Here is a 21,642-nt window from a genome sequence, read left to right as displayed (position 1 = left end):
AAACTACAGAGAAGGATTCTCAGAAACTTCTTTGTGATGAGTTCATTCAACTCACAGAGTTGAACCTACCAATTGATAGAGAAGTTTGGAAACACTCTTTTTGTAGAATCTGCAAGTGGATATTTGGAGCCGTTTGAGGCCTATGCTGGAAAAGGAAATATCTTCACATAAAAACTGAACAGAAGCATTCTCAGAAACTTCTTTGTGTTGAGTGCATTCAACTCACAGACTTGAACTTACCTGTAGAAAGAGCAGTTTTGAAACACTCTTTTGGTAAAATCTGCAAGTGGTTAATTGGAGCACTTCGAGGCCTGTGCTGGGATATGGAATATCTTCACCTAAAAACTACAGAGAAGCATTCTCAGAAAGTTCTTCACGATGCATTCATTCAACTCACAGAGTTGAACCTTCCTTTTGATAGAACAGTTTTGAAACACTCTTTTTGTAGAATCTGCAAGAGGATATTTGGAGCGTTTTGAGGCCTATGCTGGAAAAGGAAATATCTTCACCTAAAAACTAGACAGAAGCATCCTCAGAAACTTCTGTGTGATGAGTGCATTCAACTCACAGACTTGAACGTTTCTTTTGATAGAACAGTTTGGAAACATTACGTTTGTAGAATCTGCAAGTGTTTATTCGGAGCACCTTGAGGCCTATGTTGGAAAAGGAAATATCTTCACATAAAAACTACAGAGAAGGATTCTCAGAAACTTCTTTGTGATGAGTTCATTCAACTCACAGAGTTGAACCTACCAATTGATAGAGAAGTTTGGAAACACTCTTTTTGTAGAATCTGCAAGTGGATATTTGGAGCCGTTTGAGGCCTATGCTGGAAAAGGAAATATCTTCACATAAAAACTGAACAGAAGCATTCTCAGAAACTTCTTTGTGTTAAGTACATTCAACTCACAGACTTGAACTTACCTGTAGAAAGAGCAGTTTTGAAACACTCTTTTGGTAAAATCTGCAAGTGGTTATTTGGAGCACTTCGAGGCCTGTGCTGGGATATGGAATATCTTCACCTAAAAACTACAGAGAAGCATTCTCAGAAAGTTCTTCACGATGCATTCATTCAACTCACAGAGTTGAACACTTCCTTTTGATAGAACAGTTTTGAAACACTCTTTTTGTAGAATCTGCAAGAGGATATTTGGAGCGTTTTGAGGCCTATGCTGGAAAAGGAAATATCTTCACCTAAAAACTAGACACAAGCATTCTCAGAAACTTCTGTGTGATGAGTGCATTCAACTCACAGACTTGAACGTTTCTTTTGATAGAACAGTTTGGAAACATTACGTTTGTAGAATCTGCAAGTGTTTATTCGGAGCACCTTGAGGCCTATGTTGGAAAAGGAAATATCTTCACATAAAAACTAGAGAGAAGGATTCTCAGAAACTTCTTTGTGATGAGTTCATTCAACTCACAGAGTTGAACCTACCAATTGATAGAGAAGTTTGGAAACACTCTTTTTGTAGAATCTGCAAGTGGATATTTGGAGCCGTTTGAGGCCTATGCTGGAAAAGGATATATCTTCACATAAAAACTGAACAGAAGCATTCTCAGAAACTTCTTTGTGTTGAGTGCATTCAACTCACAGATTTGAACTTACCTGTAGAAAGAGCAGTTTTGAAACACTCTTTTGGTAAAATCTGCAAGTGGTTATTTGGAGCACTTCGAGGCCTGTGCTGCGATATGGAATATCTTCACCTAAAAACTACAGAGAAGCATTCTCAGAAAGTTCTTCACGATGCATTCATTCAACTCACAGAGTTGAACCTTCCTTTTGATAGAACAGTTTTGAAACACTCTTTTTGTAGAATCTGCGAGAGGATATTTGGAGCGTTTTGAGGCCTATGCTGGAAAAGGAAATATCTTCACCTAAAAACTAGACAGAAGCATTCTCAGAAACTTCTGTGTGATGAGTGCATTCAACTCACAGACTTGAACGTTTCTTTTGATAGAACAGTTTGGAAACATTACGTTTGTAGGATCTGCAAGTGTTTATTCGGAGCACCTTGAGGCCTATGTTGGAAAAGGAAATATCTTCACATAAAAACTACAGAGAAGGATTCTCAGAAACTTCTTTGTGATTAGTCCATTCAACTCACAGAGTTGAACCTACCAATTGATAGAGAAGTTTGGAAACACTCTTTTTGTAGAATCTGCAAGTGGATATTTGGAGCCGTTTGAGGCCTATGCTGGAAAAGGAAATATCTTCACATAAAAACTGAACAGAAGCATTCTCAGAAACTTCTTTGTGTTGAGTGCATTCAACTCACAGACTTGAACTTACCTGTAGAAAGAGCAGTTTTGAAACACTCTTTTTGTAAAATCTGCAAGTGGTTATTTGGAGCACTTCGAGGCCTGTGCTGGGATATGGAATATCTTCACCTAAAAACTACAGAGAAGCATTCTCAGAAAGTTCTTCATGATGCATTCATTCAACTCACAGAGTTGAACCTTCCTTTTGATAGAACAGTTTTGAAACACTCTTTTTGTAGAATCTGCAAGAGGATATTTGGAGCGTTTTGAGGCCTATGCAGGAAAAGGAAATATCTTCACCTAAAAACTAGACAGAAGCATCCTCAGAAACTTCTGTGTGATGAGTGCATTCAACTCACAGACTTGAACGTTTCTTTTGATAGAACAGTTTGGAAACATTACGTTTGTAGAATCTGCAAGTGTTTATTCGGAGCACCTTGAGGCCTATGTTGGAAAAGGAAATATCTTCACATAAAAACTAGAGAGAAGGATTCTCAGAAACTTCTTTGTGATGAGTTCATTCAACTCACAGAGTTGAACCTACCAATTGATAGAGAAGTTTGGAAACACTCTTTTTGTAGAATCTGCAAGTGGATATTTGGAGCCGTTTGAGGCCTATGCTGGAAAAGGAAATATCTTCACATAAAAACTGAACAGAAGCATTCTCAGAAACTTCTTTGTGTTGAGTGCATTCAACTCACAGACTTGAACTTACCTGTAGAAACAGCAGTTTTGAAACACTCTTTTGGTAAAATCTGCAAGTGGTTATTTGGAGCACTTCGAGGCCTGTGCTGGGATATGGAATATCTTCACCCAAAAACTACAGAGAGGCATTCTCAGAAAGTTCTTCACGATGCATTCATTCAACTCACAGAGTTGAACCTTCCTTTTGATAGAACAGTTTTGAAACACTCTTTTTGTAGAATCTGCGAGAGGATATTTGGAGCGTTTTGAGGCCTATGCTGGAAAAGGAAATATCTTCACCTAAAAACTAGACAGAAGCATCCTCAGAAACTTCTGTGTGATGAGTGCATTCAACTCACAGACTTGAACGTTTCTTTTGATAGAACAGTTTGGAAACATTACGTTTGTAGAATCTGCAAGTGTTTATTCGGAGCACCTTGAGGCCTATGTTGGAAAAGGAAATATCTTCACATAAAAACTAGAGAGAAGGATTCTCAGAAACTTCTTTGTGATGAGTTCATTCAACTCACAGAGTTGAACCTACCAATTGATAGAGAAGTTTGGAAACACTCTTTTTGTAGAATCTGCAAGTGGATATTTGGAGCCGTTTGAGGCCTATGCTGGAAAAGGAAATATCTTCACATAAAAACTGAACAGAAGCATTCTCAGAAACTTCTTTGTGTTGAGTGCATTCAACTCACAGACTTGAACTTACCTGTAGAAAGAGCAGTTTTGAAACACTCTTTTGGTAAAATCTGCAAGTGGTTAATTGGAGCACTTCGAGGCCTGTGCTGGGATATGGAATATCTTCACCTAAAAACTACAGAGAAGCATTCTCAGAAAGTTCTTCACGATGCATTCATTCAACTCACAGAGTTGAACCTTCCTTTTGATAGAACAGTTTTGAAACACTCTTTTTGTAGAATCTGCAAGAGGATATTTGGAGCGTTTTGAGGCCTATGCTGGAAAAGGAAATATCTTCACCTAAAAACTAGACAGACGCATCCTCAGAAACTTCTGTGTGATGAGTGCATTCAACTCACAGACTTGAACGTTTCTTTTGATAGAACAGTTTGGAAACATTACGTTTGTAGAATCTGCAAGTGTTTATTCGGAGCACCTTGAGGCCTATGTTGGAAAAGGAAATATCTTCACATAAAAACTACAGAGAAGGATTCTCAGAAACTTCTTTGTGATGAGTTCATTCAACTCACAGAGTTGAACCTACCAATTGATAGAGAAGTTTGGAAACACTCTTTTTGTAGAATCTGCAAGTGGATATTTGGAGCCGTTTGAGGCCTATGCTGGAAAAGGAAATATCTTCACATAAAAACTGAACAGAAGCATTCTCAGAAACTTCTTTGTGTTGAGTGCATTCAACTCACAGACTTGAACTTACCTGTAGAAAGAGCAGTTTTGAAACACTCTTTTGGTAAAATCTGCAAGTGGTTATTTGGAGCACTTCGAGGCCTGTGCTGGGATATGGAATATCTTCACCTAAAAACTACAGAGAAGCATTCTCAGAAAGTTCTTCACGATGCATTCATTCAACTCACAGAGTTGAACCTTCCTTTTGATAGAACAGTTTTGAAACACTCTTTTTGTAGAATCTGCGAGAGGATATTTGGAGCGTTTTGAGGCCTATGCTGGAAAAGGAAATATCTTCACCTAAAAACTAGACAGAAGCATTCTCAGAAACTTCTGTGTGATGAGTGCATTCAACTCACAGACTTGAAGGTTTGTTTTGATAGAACAGTTTGGAAACATTACGTTTGTAGAATCTGCAAGTGTTTATTCGGAGCACCTTGAGGCCTATGTTGGAAAAGGAAATATCTTCACATAAAAACTAGAGAGAAGGATTCTCAGAAACTTCTTTGTGATGAGTTCATTCAACTCACAGAGTTGAACCTACCAATTGATAGAGAAGTTTGGAAACACTCTTTTTGTAGAATCTGCAAGTGGATATTTGGAGCCGTTTGAGGCCTATGCTGGAAAAGGAAATATCTTCACATAAAAACTGAACAGAAGCATTCTCAGAAACTTCTTTGTGTTGAGTGCATTCAACTCACAGACTTGAACTTACCTGTAGAAACAGCAGTTTTGAAACACTCTTTTGGTAAAATCTGCAAGTGGTTATTTGGAGCACTTCGAGGCCTGTGCTGGGATATGGAATATCTTCACCTAAAAACTACAGAGAAGCATTCTCAGAAAGTTCTTCACGATGCATTCATTCAACTCACAGAGTTGAACCTTCCTTTTGATAGAACAGTTTTGAAACACTCTTTTTGTAGAATCTGCGAGAGGATATTTGGAGCGTTTTGAGGCCTATGCTGGAAAAGGAAATATCTTCACCTAAAAACTAGACAGAAGCATCCTCAGAAACTTCTGTGTGATGAGTGCATTCAACTCACAGACTTGAACGTTTCTTTTGATAGAACAGTTTGGAAACATTACGTTTGTAGAATCTGCAAGTGTTTATTCGGAGCACCTTGAGGCCTATGTTGGAAAAGGAAATATCTTCACATAAAAACTACAGAGAAGGATTCTCAGAAACTTCTTTGTGATGAGTTCATTCAACTCACAGAGTTGAACCTACCAATTGATAGAGAAGTTTGGAAACACTCTTTTTGTAGAATCTGCAAGTGGATATTTGGAGCCGTTTGAGGCCTATGCTGGAAAAGGAAATATCTTCACATAAAAACTGAACAGAAGCATTCTCAGAAACTTCTTTGTGTTGAGTGCATTCAACTCACAGACTTGAACTTACCTGTAGAAAGAGCAGTTTTGAAACACTCTTTTGGTAAAATCTGCAAGTGGTTAATTGGAGCACTTCGAGGCCTGTGCTGGGATATGGAATATCTTCACCTAAAAACTACAGAGAAGCATTCTCAGAAAGTTCTTCACGATGCATTCATTCAACTCACAGAGTTGAACCTTCCTTTTGATAGAACAGTTTTGAAACACTCTTTTTGTAGAATCTGCAAGAGGATATTTGGAGCGTTTTGAGGCCTATGCTGGAAAAGGAAATATCTTCACCTAAAAACTAGACAGAAGCATCCTCAGAAACTTCTGTGTGATGAGTGCATTCAACTCACAGACTTGAACGTTTCTTTTGATAGAACAGTTTGGAAACATTACGTTTGTAGAATCTGCAAGTGTTTATTCGGAGCACCTTGAGGCCTATGTTGGAAAAGGAAATATCTTCACATAAAAACTACAGAGAAGGATTCTCAGAAACTTCTTTGTGATGAGTTCATTCAACTCACAGAGTTGAACCTACCAATTGATAGAGAAGTTTGGAAACACTCTTTTTGTAGAATCTGCAAGTGGATATTTGGAGCCGTTTGAGGCCTATGCTGGAAAAGGAAATATCTTCACATAAAAACTGAACAGAAGCATTCTCAGAAACTTCTTTGTGTTAAGTACATTCAACTCACAGACTTGAACTTACCTGTAGAAAGAGCAGTTTTGAAACACTCTTTTGGTAAAATCTGCAAGTGGTTATTTGGAGCACTTCGAGGCCTGTGCTGGGATATGGAATATCTTCACCTAAAAACTACAGAGAAGCATTCTCAGAAAGTTCTTCACGATGCATTCATTCAACTCACAGAGTTGAACACTTCCTTTTGATAGAACAGTTTTGAAACACTCTTTTTGTAGAATCTGCAAGAGGATATTTGGAGCGTTTTGAGGCCTATGCTGGAAAAGGAAATATCTTCACCTAAAAACTAGACACAAGCATTCTCAGAAACTTCTGTGTGATGAGTGCATTCAACTCACAGACTTGAACGTTTCTTTTGATAGAACAGTTTGGAAACATTACGTTTGTAGAATCTGCAAGTGTTTATTCGGAGCACCTTGAGGCCTATGTTGGAAAAGGAAATATCTTCACATAAAAACTAGAGAGAAGGATTCTCAGAAACTTCTTTGTGATGAGTTCATTCAACTCACAGAGTTGAACCTACCAATTGATAGAGAAGTTTGGAAACACTCTTTTTGTAGAATCTGCAAGTGGATATTTGGAGCCGTTTGAGGCCTATGCTGGAAAAGGATATATCTTCACATAAAAACTGAACAGAAGCATTCTCAGAAACTTCTTTGTGTTGAGTGCATTCAACTCACAGACTTGAACTTACCTGTAGAAAGAGCAGTTTTGAAACACTCTTTTGGTAAAATCTGCAAGTGGTTATTTGGAGCACTTCGAGGCCTGTGCTGCGATATGGAATATCTTCACCTAAAAACTACAGAGAAGCATTCTCAGAAAGTTCTTCACGATGCATTCATTCAACTCACAGAGTTGAACCTTCCTTTTGATAGAACAGTTTTGAAACACTCTTTTTGTAGAATCTGCGAGAGGATATTTGGAGCGTTTTGAGGCCTATGCTGGAAAAGGAAATATCTTCACCTAAAAACTAGACAGAAGCATTCTCAGAAACTTCTGTGTGATGAGTGCATTCAACTCACAGACTTGAACGTTTCTTTTGATAGAACAGTTTGGAAACATTACGTTTGTAGGATCTGCAAGTGTTTATTTGGAGCACCTTGAGGCCTATGTTGGAAAAGGAAATATCTTCACATAAAAACTACAGAGAAGGATTCTCAGAAACTTCTTTGTGATTAGTCCATTCAACTCACAGAGTTGAACCTACCAATTGATAGAGAAGTTTGGAAACACTCTTTTTGTAGAATCTGCAAGTGGATATTTGGAGCCGTTTGAGGCCTATGCTGGAAAAGGAAATATCTTCACATAAAAACTGAACAGAAGCATTCTCAGAAACTTCTTTGTGTTGAGTGCATTCAACTCACAGACTTGAACTTACCTGTAGAAAGAGCAGTTTTGAAACACTCTTTTTGTAAAATCTGCAAGTGGTTATTTGGAGCACTTCGAGGCCTGTGCTGGGATATGGAATATCTTCACCTAAAAACTACAGAGAAGCATTCTCAGAAAGTTCTTCATGATGCATTCATTCAACTCACAGAGTTGAACCTTCCTTTTGATAGAACAGTTTTGAAACACTCTTTTTGTAGAATCTGCAAGAGGATATTTGGAGCGTTTTGAGGCCTATGCAGGAAAAGGAAATATCTTCACCTAAAAACTAGACAGAAGCATCCTCAGAAACTTCTGTGTGATGAGTGCATTCAACTCACAGACTTGAACGTTTCTTTTGATAGAACAGTTTGGAAACATTACGTTTGTAGAATCTGCAAGTGTTTATTCGGAGCACCTTGAGGCCTATGTTGGAAAAGGAAATATCTTCACATAAAAACTAGAGAGAAGGATTCTCAGAAACTTCTTTGTGATGAGTTCATTCAACTCACAGAGTTGAACCTACCAATTGATAGAGAAGTTTGGAAACACTCTTTTTGTAGAATCTGCAAGTGGATATTTGGAGCCGTTTGAGGCCTATGCTGGAAAAGGAAATATCTTCACATAAAAACTGAACAGAAGCATTCTCAGAAACTTCTTTGTGTTGAGTGCATTCAACTCACAGACTTGAACTTACCTGTAGAAACAGCAGTTTTGAAACACTCTTTTGGTAAAATCTGCAAGTGGTTATTTGGAGCACTTCGAGGCCTGTGCTGGGATATGGAATATCTTCACCCAAAAACTACAGAGAGGCATTCTCAGAAAGTTCTTCACGATGCATTCATTCAACTCACAGAGTTGAACCTTCCTTTTGATAGAACAGTTTTGAAACACTCTTTTTGTAGAATCTGCGAGAGGATATTTGGAGCGTTTTGAGGCCTATGCTGGAAAAGGAAATATCTTCACCTAAAAACTAGACAGAAGCATCCTCAGAAACTTCTGTGTGATGAGTGCATTCAACTCACAGACTTGAACGTTTCTTTTGATAGAACAGTTTGGAAACATTACGTTTGTAGAATCTGCAAGTGTTTATTCGGAGCACCTTGAGGCCTATGTTGGAAAAGGAAATATCTTCACATAAAAACTAGAGAGAAGGATTCTCAGAAACTTCTTTGTGATGAGTTCATTCAACTCACAGAGTTGAACCTACCAATTGATAGAGAAGTTTGGAAACACTCTTTTTGTAGAATCTGCAAGTGGATATTTGGAGCCGTTTGAGGCCTATGCTGGAAAAGGAAATATCTTCACATAAAAACTGAACAGAAGCATTCTCAGAAACTTCTTTGTGTTGAGTGCATTCAACTCACAGACTTGAACTTACCTGTAGAAAGAGCAGTTTTGAAACACTCTTTTGGTAAAATCTGCAAGTGGTTAATTGGAGCACTTCGAGGCCTGTGCTGGGATATGGAATATCTTCACCTAAAAACTACAGAGAAGCATTCTCAGAAAGTTCTTCACGATGCATTCATTCAACTCACAGAGTTGAACCTTCCTTTTGATAGAACAGTTTTGAAACACTCTTTTTGTAGAATCTGCAAGAGGATATTTGGAGCGTTTTGAGGCCTATGCTGGAAAAGGAAATATCTTCACCTAAAAACTAGACAGACGCATCCTCAGAAACTTCTGTGTGATGAGTGCATTCAACTCACAGACTTGAACGTTTCTTTTGATAGAACAGTTTGGAAACATTACGTTTGTAGAATCTGCAAGTGTTTATTCGGAGCACCTTGAGGCCTATGTTGGAAAAGGAAATATCTTCACATAAAAACTACAGAGAAGGATTCTCAGAAACTTCTTTGTGATGAGTTCATTCAACTCACAGAGTTGAACCTACCAATTGATAGAGAAGTTTGGAAACACTCTTTTTGTAGAATCTGCAAGTGGATATTTGGAGCCGTTTGAGGCCTATGCTGGAAAAGGAAATATCTTCACATAAAAACTGAACAGAAGCATTCTCAGAAACTTCTTTGTGTTGAGTGCATTCAACTCACAGACTTGAACTTACCTGTAGAAAGAGCAGTTTTGAAACACTCTTTTGGTAAAATCTGCAAGTGGTTATTTGGAGCACTTCGAGGCCTGTGCTGGGATATGGAATATCTTCACCTAAAAACTACAGAGAAGCATTCTCAGAAAGTTCTTCACGATGCATTCATTCAACTCACAGAGTTGAACCTTCCTTTTGATAGAACAGTTTTGAAACACTCTTTTTGTAGAATCTGCGAGAGGATATTTGGAGCGTTTTGAGGCCTATGCTGGAAAAGGAAATATCTTCACCTAAAAACTAGACAGAAGCATTCTCAGAAACTTCTGTGTGATGAGTGCATTCAACTCACAGACTTGAAGGTTTGTTTTGATAGAACAGTTTGGAAACATTACGTTTGTAGAATCTGCAAGTGTTTATTCGGAGCACCTTGAGGCCTATGTTGGAAAAGGAAATATCTTCACATAAAAACTAGAGAGAAGGATTCTCAGAAACTTCTTTGTGATGAGTTCATTCAACTCACAGAGTTGAACCTACCAATTGATAGAGAAGTTTGGAAACACTCTTTTTGTAGAATCTGCAAGTGGATATTTGGAGCCGTTTGAGGCCTATGCTGGAAAAGGAAATATCTTCACATAAAAACTGAACAGAAGCATTCTCAGAAACTTCTTTGTGTTGAGTGCATTCAACTCACAGACTTGAACTTACCTGTAGAAACAGCAGTTTTGAAACACTCTTTTGGTAAAATCTGCAAGTGGTTATTTGGAGCACTTCGAGGCCTGTGCTGGGATATGGAATATCTTCACCCAAAAACTACAGAGAAGCATTCTCAGAAAGTTCTTCACGATGCATTCATTCAACTCACAGAGTTGAACCTTCCTTTTGATAGAACAGTTTTGAAACACTCTTTTTGTAGAATCTGCAAGAGGATATTTGGAGCGTTTTGAGGCCTATGCTGGAAAAGGAAATATCTTCACCTAAAAACTAGACAGAAGCATCCTCAGAAACTTCTGTGTGATGAGTGCATTCAACTCACAGACTTGAACGTTTCTTTTGATAGAACAGTTTGGAAACATTACGTTTGTAGAATCTGCAAGTGTTTATTCGGAGCACCTTGAGGCCTTTGTTGGAAAAGGAAATATCTTCACATAAAAACTAGAGAGAAGGATTCTCAGAAACTTCTTTGTGATGAGTTCATTCAACTCACAGAGTTGAACCTACCAATTGATAGAGAAGTTTGGAAACACTCTTTTTGTAGAATCTGCAAGTGGATATTTGGAGCCGTTTGAGGCCTATGCTGGAAAAGGAAATATATTCACATAAAAACTGAACAGAAGCATTCTCAGAAACTTCTTTGTGTTGAGTGCATTCAACTCACAGACTTGAACTTACCTGTAGAAACAGCAGTTTTGAAACACTCTTTTGGTAAAATCTGCAAGTGGTTATTTGGAGCACTTCGAGGCCTGTGCTGGGATATGGAATATCTTCACCTAAAAACTACAGAGAAGCATTCTCAGAAAGTTCTTCACGATGCATTCATTCAACTCACAGAGTTGAACCTTCCTTTTGATAGAACAGTTTTGAAACACTCTTTTTGTAGAATCTGCGAGAGGATATTTGGAGCGTTTTGAGGCCTATGCTGGAAAAGGAAATATCTTCACCTAAAAACTAGACAGAAGCATCCTCAGAAACTTCTGTGTGATGAGTGCATTCAACTCACAGACTTGAACGTTTCTTTTGATAGAACAGTTTGGAAACGTTACGTTTGTAGAATCTGCAAGTGTTTATTCGGAGCACCTTGAGGCCTATGTTGGAAAAGGAAATATCTTCACATAAAAACTACAGAGAAGGATTCTCAGAAACTTCTTTGTGATGAGTTCATTCAACTCACAGAGTTGAACCTACCAATTGATAGAGAAGTTTGGAAACACTCTTTTTGTAGAATCTGCAAGTGGATATTTGGAGCCGTTTGAGGCCTATGCTGGAAAAGGAAATATCTTCACATAAAAACTGAACAGAAGCATTCTCAGAAACTTCTTTGTGTTGAGTGCATTCAACTCACAGACTTGAACTTACCTGTAGAAAGAGCAGTTTTGAAACACTCTTTTGGTAAAATCTGCAAGTGGTTATTTGGAGCACTTCGAGGCCTGTGCTGGGATATGGAATATCTTCACCTAAAAACTACAGAGAAGCATTCTCAGAAAGTTCTTCACGATGCATTCATTCAACTCACAGAGTTGAACCTTCCTTTTGATAGAACAGTTTTGAAACACTCTTTTTGTAGAATCTGCGAGAGGATATTTGGAGCGTTTTGAGGCCTATGCTGGAAAAGGAAATATCTTCACCTAAAAACTAGACAGAAGCATTCTCAGAAACTTCTGTGTGATGAGTGCATTCAACTCACAGACTTGAACGTTCGTTTTGATAGAACAGTTTGGAAACATTACGTTTGTAGGATCTGCAAGTGTTTATTCGGAGCACCTTGAGGCCTATGTTGGAAAAGGAAATATCTTCACATAAAAACTACAGAGAAGGATTCTCAGAAACTTCTTTGTGATGAGTTCATTCAACTCACAGAGTTGAACCTACCAATTGATAGAGAAGTTTGGAAACACTCTTTTTGTAGAATCTGCAAGTGGATATTTGGAGCCGTTTGAGGCCTATGCTGGAAAAGGAAATATCTTCACATAAAAACTGAACAGAAGCATTCTCAGAAACTTCTTTGTGTTGAGTGCATTCAACTCACAGACTTGAACTTACCTGTAGAAAGAGCAGTTTTGAAACACTCTTTTGGTAAAATCTGCAAGTGGTTATTTGGAGCACTTCGAGGCCTGTGCTGGGATATGGAATATCTTCACCTAAAAACTACAGAGAAGCATTCTCAGAAAGTTCTTCACCATGCATTCATTCAACTCACAGAGTTGAACCTTCCTTTTGATAGAACAGTTTTGAAACACTCTTTTTGTAGAATCTGCAGGAGGATATTTGGAGCGTTTTGAGGCCTATGCTGGAAAAGGAAATATCTTCGCCTAAAAACTAGACAGAAGCATCCTCAGAAACTTCTGTGTGATGAGTGCATTCAACTCACAGACTTGAACGTTTCTTTTGATAGAACAGTTTGGAAACATTACGTTTGTAGAATCTGCAAGTGTTTATTCGGAGCACCTTGAGGCCTATGTTGGAAAAGGAAATATCTTCACATAAAAACTAGAGAGAAGGATTCTCAGAAACTTCTTTGTGATGAGTTCATTCAACTCACAGAGTTGAACCTACCAATTGATAGAGAAGTTTGGAAACACTCTTTTTGTAGAATCTGCAAGTGGATATTTGGAGCCGTTTGAGGCCTATGCTGGAAAAGGAAATATCTTCACATAAAAACTGAACAGAAGCATTCTCAGAAACTTCTTTGTGTTGAGTGCATTCAACTCACAGACTTGAACTTACCTGTAGAAAGAGCAGTTTTGAAACACTCTTTTGGTAAAATCTGCAAGTGGTTATTTGGAGCACTTCGAGGCCTGTGCTGGGATATGGAATATCTTCACCTAAAAACTACAGAGAAGCATTCTCAGAAAGTTCTTCACCATGCATTCATTCAACTCACAGAGTTGAACCTTCCTTTTGATAGAACAGTTTTGAAACACTCTTTTTGTAGAATCTGCAAGAGGATATTTGGAGCGTTTTGAGGCCTATGCTGGAAAAGGAAATATCTTCACCTAAAAACTAGACAGAAGCATCCTCAGAAACTTCTGTGTGATGAGTGCATTCAACTCACAGACTTGAACGTTTCTTTTTATAGAACAGTTTGGAAACATTACGTTTGTAGAATCTGCAAGTGTTTATTCGGAGCACCTTGAGGCCTATGTTGGAAAAGGAAATATCTTCACATAAAAACTAGAGAGAAGGATTCTCAGAAACTTCTTTGTGATGAGTTCATTCAACTCACAGAGTTGAACCTACCAATTGATAGAGAAGTTTGGAAACACTCTTTTTGTAGAATCTGCAAGTGGATATTTGGAGCCGTTTGAGGCCTATGCTGGAAAAGGAAATATCTTCACATAAAAACTGAACAGAAGCATTCTCAGAAACTTCTTTGTGTTGAGTGCATTCAACTCACAGACTTGAACTTACCTGTAGAAAGAGCAGTTTTGAAACACACTTTTGGTAAAATCTGCAAGTGGTTATTTGGAGCACTTCGAGGCCTGTGCTGGGATATGGAATATCTTCACCTAAAAACTACAGAGAAGCATTCTCAGAAAGTTCTTCACCATGCATTCATTCAACTCACAGAGTTGAACCTTCCTTTTGATAGAACAGTTTTGAAACACTCTTTTTGTAGAATCTGCGAGAGGATATTTGGAGCGTTTTGAGGCCTATGCTGGAAAAGGAAATATCTTCACCTAAAAACTAGACAGAAGCATTCTCAGAAACTTCTGTGTGATGAGTGCATTCAACTCACAGACTTGAACGTTTCTTTTGATAGAACAGTTTGGAAACATTACGTTTGTAGGATCTGCAAGTGTTTATTCGGAGCACCTTGAGGCCTATGTTGGAAAAGGAAATATCTTCACATAAAAACTACAGAGAAGGATTCTCAGAAACTTCTTTGTGATTAGTCCATTCAACTCACAGAGTTGAACCTACCAATTGATAGAGAAGTTTGGAAACACTCTTTTTGTAGAATCTGCAAGTGGATATTTGGAGCCGTTTGAGGCCTATGCTGGAAAAGGAAATATCTTCACATAAAAACTGAACAGAAGCATTCTCAGAAACTTCTTTGTGTTGAGTGCATTCAACTCACAGACTTGAACTTACCTGTAGAAAGAGCAGTTTTGAAACACTCTTTTTGTAAAATCTGCAAGTGGTTATTTGGAGCACTTCGAGGCCTGTGCTGGGATATGGAATATCTTCACCTAAAAACTACAGAGAAGCATTCTCAGAAAGTTCTTCATGATGCATTCATTCAACTCACAGAGTTGAACCTTCCTTTTGATAGAACAGTTTTGAAACACTCTTTTTGTAGAATCTGCAAGAGGATATTTGGAGCGTTTTGAGGCCTATGCTGGAAAAGGAAATATCTTCACCTAAAAACTAGACAGAAGCATCCTCAGAAACTTCTGTGTGATGAGTGCATTCAACTCACAGACTTGAACGTTTCTTTTGATAGAACAGTTTGGAAACATTACGTTTGTAGAATCTGCAAGTGTTTATTCGGAGCACCTTGAGGCCTATGTTGGAAAAGGAAATATCTTCACATAAAAACTAGAGAGAAGGATTCTCAGAAACTTCTTTGTGATGAGTTCATTCAACTCACAGAGTTGAACCTACCAATTGATAGAGAAGTTTGGAAACACTCTTTTTGTAGAATCTGCAAGTGGATATTTGGAGCCGTTTGAGGCCTATGCTGGAAAAGGAAATATCTTCACATAAAAACTGAACAGAAGCATTCTCAGAAACTTCTTTGTGTTGAGTGCATTCAACTCACAGACTTGAACTTACCTGTAGAAACAGCAGTTTTGAAACACTCTTTTGGTAAAATCTGCAAGTGGTTATTTGGAGCACTTCGAGGCCTGTGCTGGGATATGGAATATCTTCACCTAAAAACTACAGAGAAGCATTCTCAGAAAGTTCTTCACGATGCATTCATTCAACTCACAGAGTTGAACCTTCCTTTTGATAGAACAGTTTTGAAACACTCTTTTTGTAGAATCTGCGAGAGGATATTTGGAGCGTTTTGAGGCCTATGCTGGAAAAGGAAATATCTTCACCTAAAAACTAGACAGAAGCATCCTCAGAAACTTCTGTGTGATGAGTGCATTCAACTCACAGACTTGAACGTTTCTTTTGATAGAACAATTTGGAAACATTACGTTTGTAGGATCTGCAAGTGTTTATTCGGAGCACCTTGAGGCCTATGTTGGAAAAGGAAATATCTTCACATAAAAACTAGAGAGAAGGATTCTCAGAAACTTCTTTGTGATGAGTTCATTCAACTCACAGAGTTGAACCTACCAATTGATAGAGAAGTTTGGAAACACTCTTTTTGTAGAATCTGCAAGTGGATATTTGGAGCCGTTTGAGGCCTATGCTGGAAAAGGAAATATCTTCACATAAAAACTGAACAGAAGCATTCTCAGAAACTTCTTTGTGTTGAGTGCATTCAACTCACAGACTTGAACTTACCTGTAGAAAGAGCAGTTTTGAAACACTCTTTTGGTAAAATCTGCAAGTGGTTAATTGGAGCACTTCGAGGCCTGTGCTGGGATATGGAATATCTTCACCTAAAAACTACAGAGAAGCATTCTCAGAAAGTTCTTCACGATGCATTCATTCAACTCACAGAGTTGAACCTTCCTTTTGATAGAACAGTTTTGAAACACTCTTTTTGTAGAATCTGCAATAGGATATTTGGAGCGTTTTGAGGCCTATGCTGGAAAAGGAAATATCTTCACCTAAAAACTAGACAGAAGCATCCTCAGAAACTTCTGTGTGATGAGTGCATTCAACTCACAGACTTGAACGTTTCTTTTGATAGAACAGTTTGGAAACATTACGTTTGTAGAATCTGCAAGTGTTTATTCGGAGCACCTTGAGGCCTATGTTGGAAAAGGAAATATCTTCACATAAAAACTACAGAGAAGGATTCTCAGAAACTTCTTTGTGATGAGTTCATTCAACTCACAGAGTTGAACCTACCAATTGATAGAGAAGTTTGGAAACACTCTTTTTGTAGAATCTGCAAGTGGATATTTGGAGCCGTTTGAGGCCTATGCTGGAAAAGGAAATATCTTCACATAAAAACTGAACAGAAGCATTCTCAGAAACTTCTTTGTGTTGAGTGCATTCAACTCACAGACTTGAACTTACCTGTAGAAAGAGCAGTTTTGAAACACTCTTTTGGTAAAATCTGCAAGTGGTTATTTGGAGCACTTCGAGGCCTGTGCTGGGATATGGAATATCTTCACCTAAAAACTACAGAGAAGCATTCTCAGAAAGTTCTTCACGATGCATTCATTCAACTCACAGAGTTGAACCTTCCTTTTGATAGAACAGTTTTGAAACACTCTTTTTGTAGAATCTGCGAGAGGATATTTGGAGCGTTTGGAGGCCTATGCTGGAAAAGGAAATATCTTCACCTAAAAACTAGACAGAAGCATTCTCAGAAACTTCTGTGTGATGAGTGCATTCAACTCACAGACTTGAAGGTTTGTTTTGATAGAACAGTTTGGAAACATTACGTTTGTAGAATCTGCAAGTGTTTATTCGGAGCACCTTGAGGCCTATGTTGGAAAAGGAAATATCTTCACATAAAAACTAGAGAGAAGGATTCTCAGAAACTTCTTTGTGATGAGTTCATTCAACTCACAGAGTTGAACCTACCAATTGATAGAGAAGTTTGGAAACACTCTTTTTGTAGAATCTGCAAGTGGATATTTGGAGCCGTTTGAGGCCTATGCTGGAAAAGGAAATATATTCACATAAAAACTGAACAGAAGCATTCTCAGAAACTTCTTTGTGTTGAGTGCATTCAACTCACAGACTTGAACTTACCTGTAGAAAGAGCAGTTTTGAAACACTCTTTTGGTAAAATCTGCAAGTGGTTATTTGGAGCACTTCGAGGCCTGTGCTGGGATATGGAATATCTTCACCTAAAAACTACAGAGAAGCATTCTCAGAAAGTTCTTCACGATGCATTCATTCAACTCACAGAGTTGAACCTTCCTTTTGATAGAACAGTTTTGAAACACTCTTTTTGTAGAGTCTGCGAGAGGATATTTGGAGCGTTTTGAGGCCTATGCTGGAAAAGGAAATATCTTCACCTAAAAACTAGACAGAAGCATCCTCAGAAACTTCTGTGTGATGAGTGCATTCAACTCACAGACTTGAACGTTTCTTTTGATAGAACAGTTTGGAAACATTACGTTTGTAGAATCTGCAAGTGTTTATTCGGAGCACCTTGAGGCCTATGTTGGAAAAGGAAATATCTTCACATAAAAACTACAGAGAAGGATTCTCAGAAACTTCTTTGTGATGAGTTCATTCAACTCACAGAGTTGAACCTACCAATTGATAGAGAAGTTTGGAAACACTCTTTTTGTAGAATCTGCAAGTGGATATTTGGAGCCGTTTGAGGCCTATGCTGGAAAAGGAAATATCTTCACATAAAAACTGAACAGAAGCATTCTCAGAAACTTCTTTGTGTTGAGTGCATTCAACTCACAGACTTGAACTTACCTGTAGAAAGAGCAGTTTTGAAACACTCTTTTGGTAAAATCTGCAAGTGGTTATTTGGAGCACTTCGAGGCCTGTGCTGGGATATGGAATATCTTCACCTAAAAACTACAGAGAAGCATTCTCAGAAAGTTCTTCACGATGCATTCATTCAACTCACAGAGTTGAACCTTCCTTTTGATAGAACAGTTTTGAAACACTCTTTTTGTAGAATCTGCGAGAGGATATTTGGAGCGTTTTGAGGCCTATGCTGGAAAAGGAAATATCTTCACCTAAAAACTAGACAGAAGCATTCTCAGAAACTTCTGTGTGATGAGTGCATTCAACTCACAGACTTGAACGTTCGTTTTGATAGAACAGTTTGGAAACATTACGTTTGTAGGATCTGCAAGTGTTTATTCGGAGCACCTTGAGGCCTATGTTGGAAAAGGAAATATCTTCACATAAAAACTACAGAGAAGGATTCTCAGAAACTTTTTTGTGATGAGTTCATTCAACTCACAGAGTTGAACCTACCAATTGATAGAGAAGTTTGGAAACACTCTTTTTGTAGAATCTGCAAGTGGATATTTGGAGCCGTTTGAGGCCTATGCTGGAAAAGGAAATATCTTCACATAAAAACTGAACAGAAGCATTCTCAGAAACTTCTTTGTGTTGAGTGCATTCAACTCACAGACTTGAACTTACCTGTAGAAAGAGCAGTTTTGAAACACTCTTTTGGTAAAATCTGCAAGTGGTTATTTGGAGCACTTCGAGGCCTGTGCTGGGATATGGAATATCTTCACCTAAAAACTACAGAGAAGCATTCTCAGAAAGTTCTTCACGATGCATTCATTCAACTCACAGAGTTGAACCTTCCTTTTGATAGAACAGTTTTGAAACACTCTTTTTGTAGAATCTGCAATAGGATATTTGGAGCGTTTTGAGGCCTATGCTGGAAAAGGAAATATCTTCACCTAAAAACTAGACAGAAGCATCCTCAGAAACTTCTGTGTGATGAGTGCATTCAACTCACAGACTTGAACGTTTCTTTTGATAGAACAGTTTGGAAACATTACGTTTGTAGAATCTGCAAGTGTTTATTCGGAGCACCTTGAGGCCTATGTTGGAAAAGGAAATATCTTCACATAAAAACTACAGAGAAGGATTCTCAGAAACTTCTTTGTGATGAGTTCTTTCAACTCACAGAGTTGAACCTACCAATTGATAGAGAAGTTTGGAAACACTCTTTTTGTAGAATCTGCAAGTGGATATTTGGAGCCGTTTGAGGCCTATGCTGGAAAAGGAAATATCTTCACATAAAAACTGAACAGAAGCATTCTCAGAAACTTCTTTGTGTTGAGTGCATTCAACTCACAGACTTGAACTTACCTGTAGAAAGAGCAGTTTTGAAACACTCTTTTGGTAAAATCTGCAAGTGGTTATTTGGAGCACTTCGAGGCCTGTGCTGGGATATGGAATATCTTCACCTAAAAACTACAGAGAAGCATTCTCAGAAAGTTCTTCACGATGCATTCATTCAACTCACAGAGTTGAACCTTCCTTTTGATAGAACAGTTTTGAAACACTCTTTTTGTAGAATCTGCGAGAGGATATTTGGAGCGTTTGGAGGCCTATGCTGGAAAAGGAAATATCTTCACCTAAAAACTAGACAGAAGCATTCTCAGAAACTTCTGTGTGATGAGTGCATTCAACTCACAGACTTGAACGTTTCTTTTGATAGAACAGTTTGGAAACATTACGTTTGTAGAATCTGCAAGTGTTTATTCGGAGCACCTTGAGGCCTATGTTGGAAAAGGAAATATCTTCACATAAAAACTACAGAGAAGGATTCTCAGAAACTTCTTTGTGATGAGTTCATTCAACTCACAGAGTTGAACCTACCAATTGATAGAGAAGTTTGGAAACACTCTTTTTGTAGAATCTGCAAGTGGATATTTGGAGCCGTTTGAGGCCTATGCTGGAAAAGGAAATATCTTCACATAAAAACTGAACAGAAGCATTCTCAGAAACTTCTTTGTGTTAAGTACATTCAACTCACAGACTTGAACTTACCTGTAGAAAGAGCAGTTTTGAAACACTCTTTTGGTAAAATCTGCAAGTGGTTATTTGGAGCACTTCGAGGCCTGTGCTGGGATATGGAATATCTTCACCTAAAAACTACAGAGAAGCATTCTCAGAAAGTTCTTCACGATGCATTCATTCAACTCACAGAGTTGAACACTTCCTTTTGATAGAACAGTTTTGAAACACTCTTTTTGTAGAATCTGCAAGAGGATATTTGGAGCGTTTTGAGGCCTATGCTGGAAAAGGAAATATCTTCACCTATAAACTAGACAGAAGCATTCTCAGAAACTTCTGTGTGATGAGTGCATTCAACTCACAGACTTGAACGTTTCTTTTGATAGAACAGTTTGGAAACATTACGTTTGTAGAATCTGCAAGTGTTTATTCGGAGCACCTTGAGGCCTATGTTGGAAAAGGAAATATCTTCACATAAAAACTAGAGAGAAGGATTCTCAGAAACTTCTTTGTGATGAGTTCATTCAACTCACAGAGTTGAACCTACCAATTGATAGAGAAGTTTGGAAACACTCTTTTTGTAGAATCTGCAAGTGGATATTTGGAGCCGTTTGAGGCCTATGCTGGAAAAGGATATATCTTCACATAAAAACTGAACAGAAGCATTCTCAGAAACTTCTTTGTGTTGAGTGCATTCAACTCACAGACTTGAACTTACCTGTAGAAAGAGCAGTTTTGAAACACTCTTTTGGTAAAATCTGCAAGTGGTTATTTGGAGCACTTCGAGGCCTGTGCTGCGATATGGAATATCTTCACCTAAAAACTACAGAGAAGCATTCTCAGAAAGTTCTTCACGATGCATTCATTCAACTCACAGAGTTGAACCTTCCTTTTGATAGAACAGTTTTGAAACACTCTTTTTGTAGAATCTGCGAGAGGATATTTGGAGCGTTTTGAGGCCTATGCTGGAAAAGGAAATATCTTCACCTAAAAACTAGACAGAAGCATTCTCAGAAACTTCTGTGTGATGAGTGCATTCAACTCACAGACTTGAACGTTTCTTTTGATAGAACAGTTTGGAAACATTACGTTTGTAGGATCTGCAAGTGTTTATTCGGAGCACCTTGAGGCCTATGTTGGAAAAGGAAATATCTTCACATAAAAACTACAGAGAAGGATTCTCAGAAACTTCTTTGTGATTAGTCCATTCAACTCACAGAGTTGAACCTACCAATTGATAGAGAAGTTTGGAAACACTCTTTTTGTAGAATCTGCAAGTGGATATTTGGAGCCGTTTGAGGCCTATGCTGGAAAAGGAAATATCTTCACATAAAAACTGAACAGAAGCATTCTCAGAAACTTCTTTGTGTTGAGTGCATTCAACTCACAGACTTGAACTTACCTGTAGAAAGAGCAGTTTTGAAACACTCTTTTTGTAAAATCTGCAAGTGGTTATTTGGAGCACTTCGAGGCCTGTGCTGGGATATGGAATATCTTCACCTAAAAACTACAGAGAAGCATTCTCAGAAAGTTCTTCACGATGCATTCATTCAACTCACAGAGTTGAACCTTCCTTTTGATAGAACAGTTTTGAAAC

The sequence above is a fragment of the Pongo pygmaeus genome, chromosome 9 (assembly GCF_028885625.2).
Source record: "Pongo pygmaeus isolate AG05252 chromosome 9, NHGRI_mPonPyg2-v2.0_pri, whole genome shotgun sequence".
NCBI lineage: Eukaryota > Metazoa > Chordata > Mammalia > Primates > Hominidae > Pongo > Pongo pygmaeus.
This window is presented reverse-complemented; position numbering follows the sequence as displayed.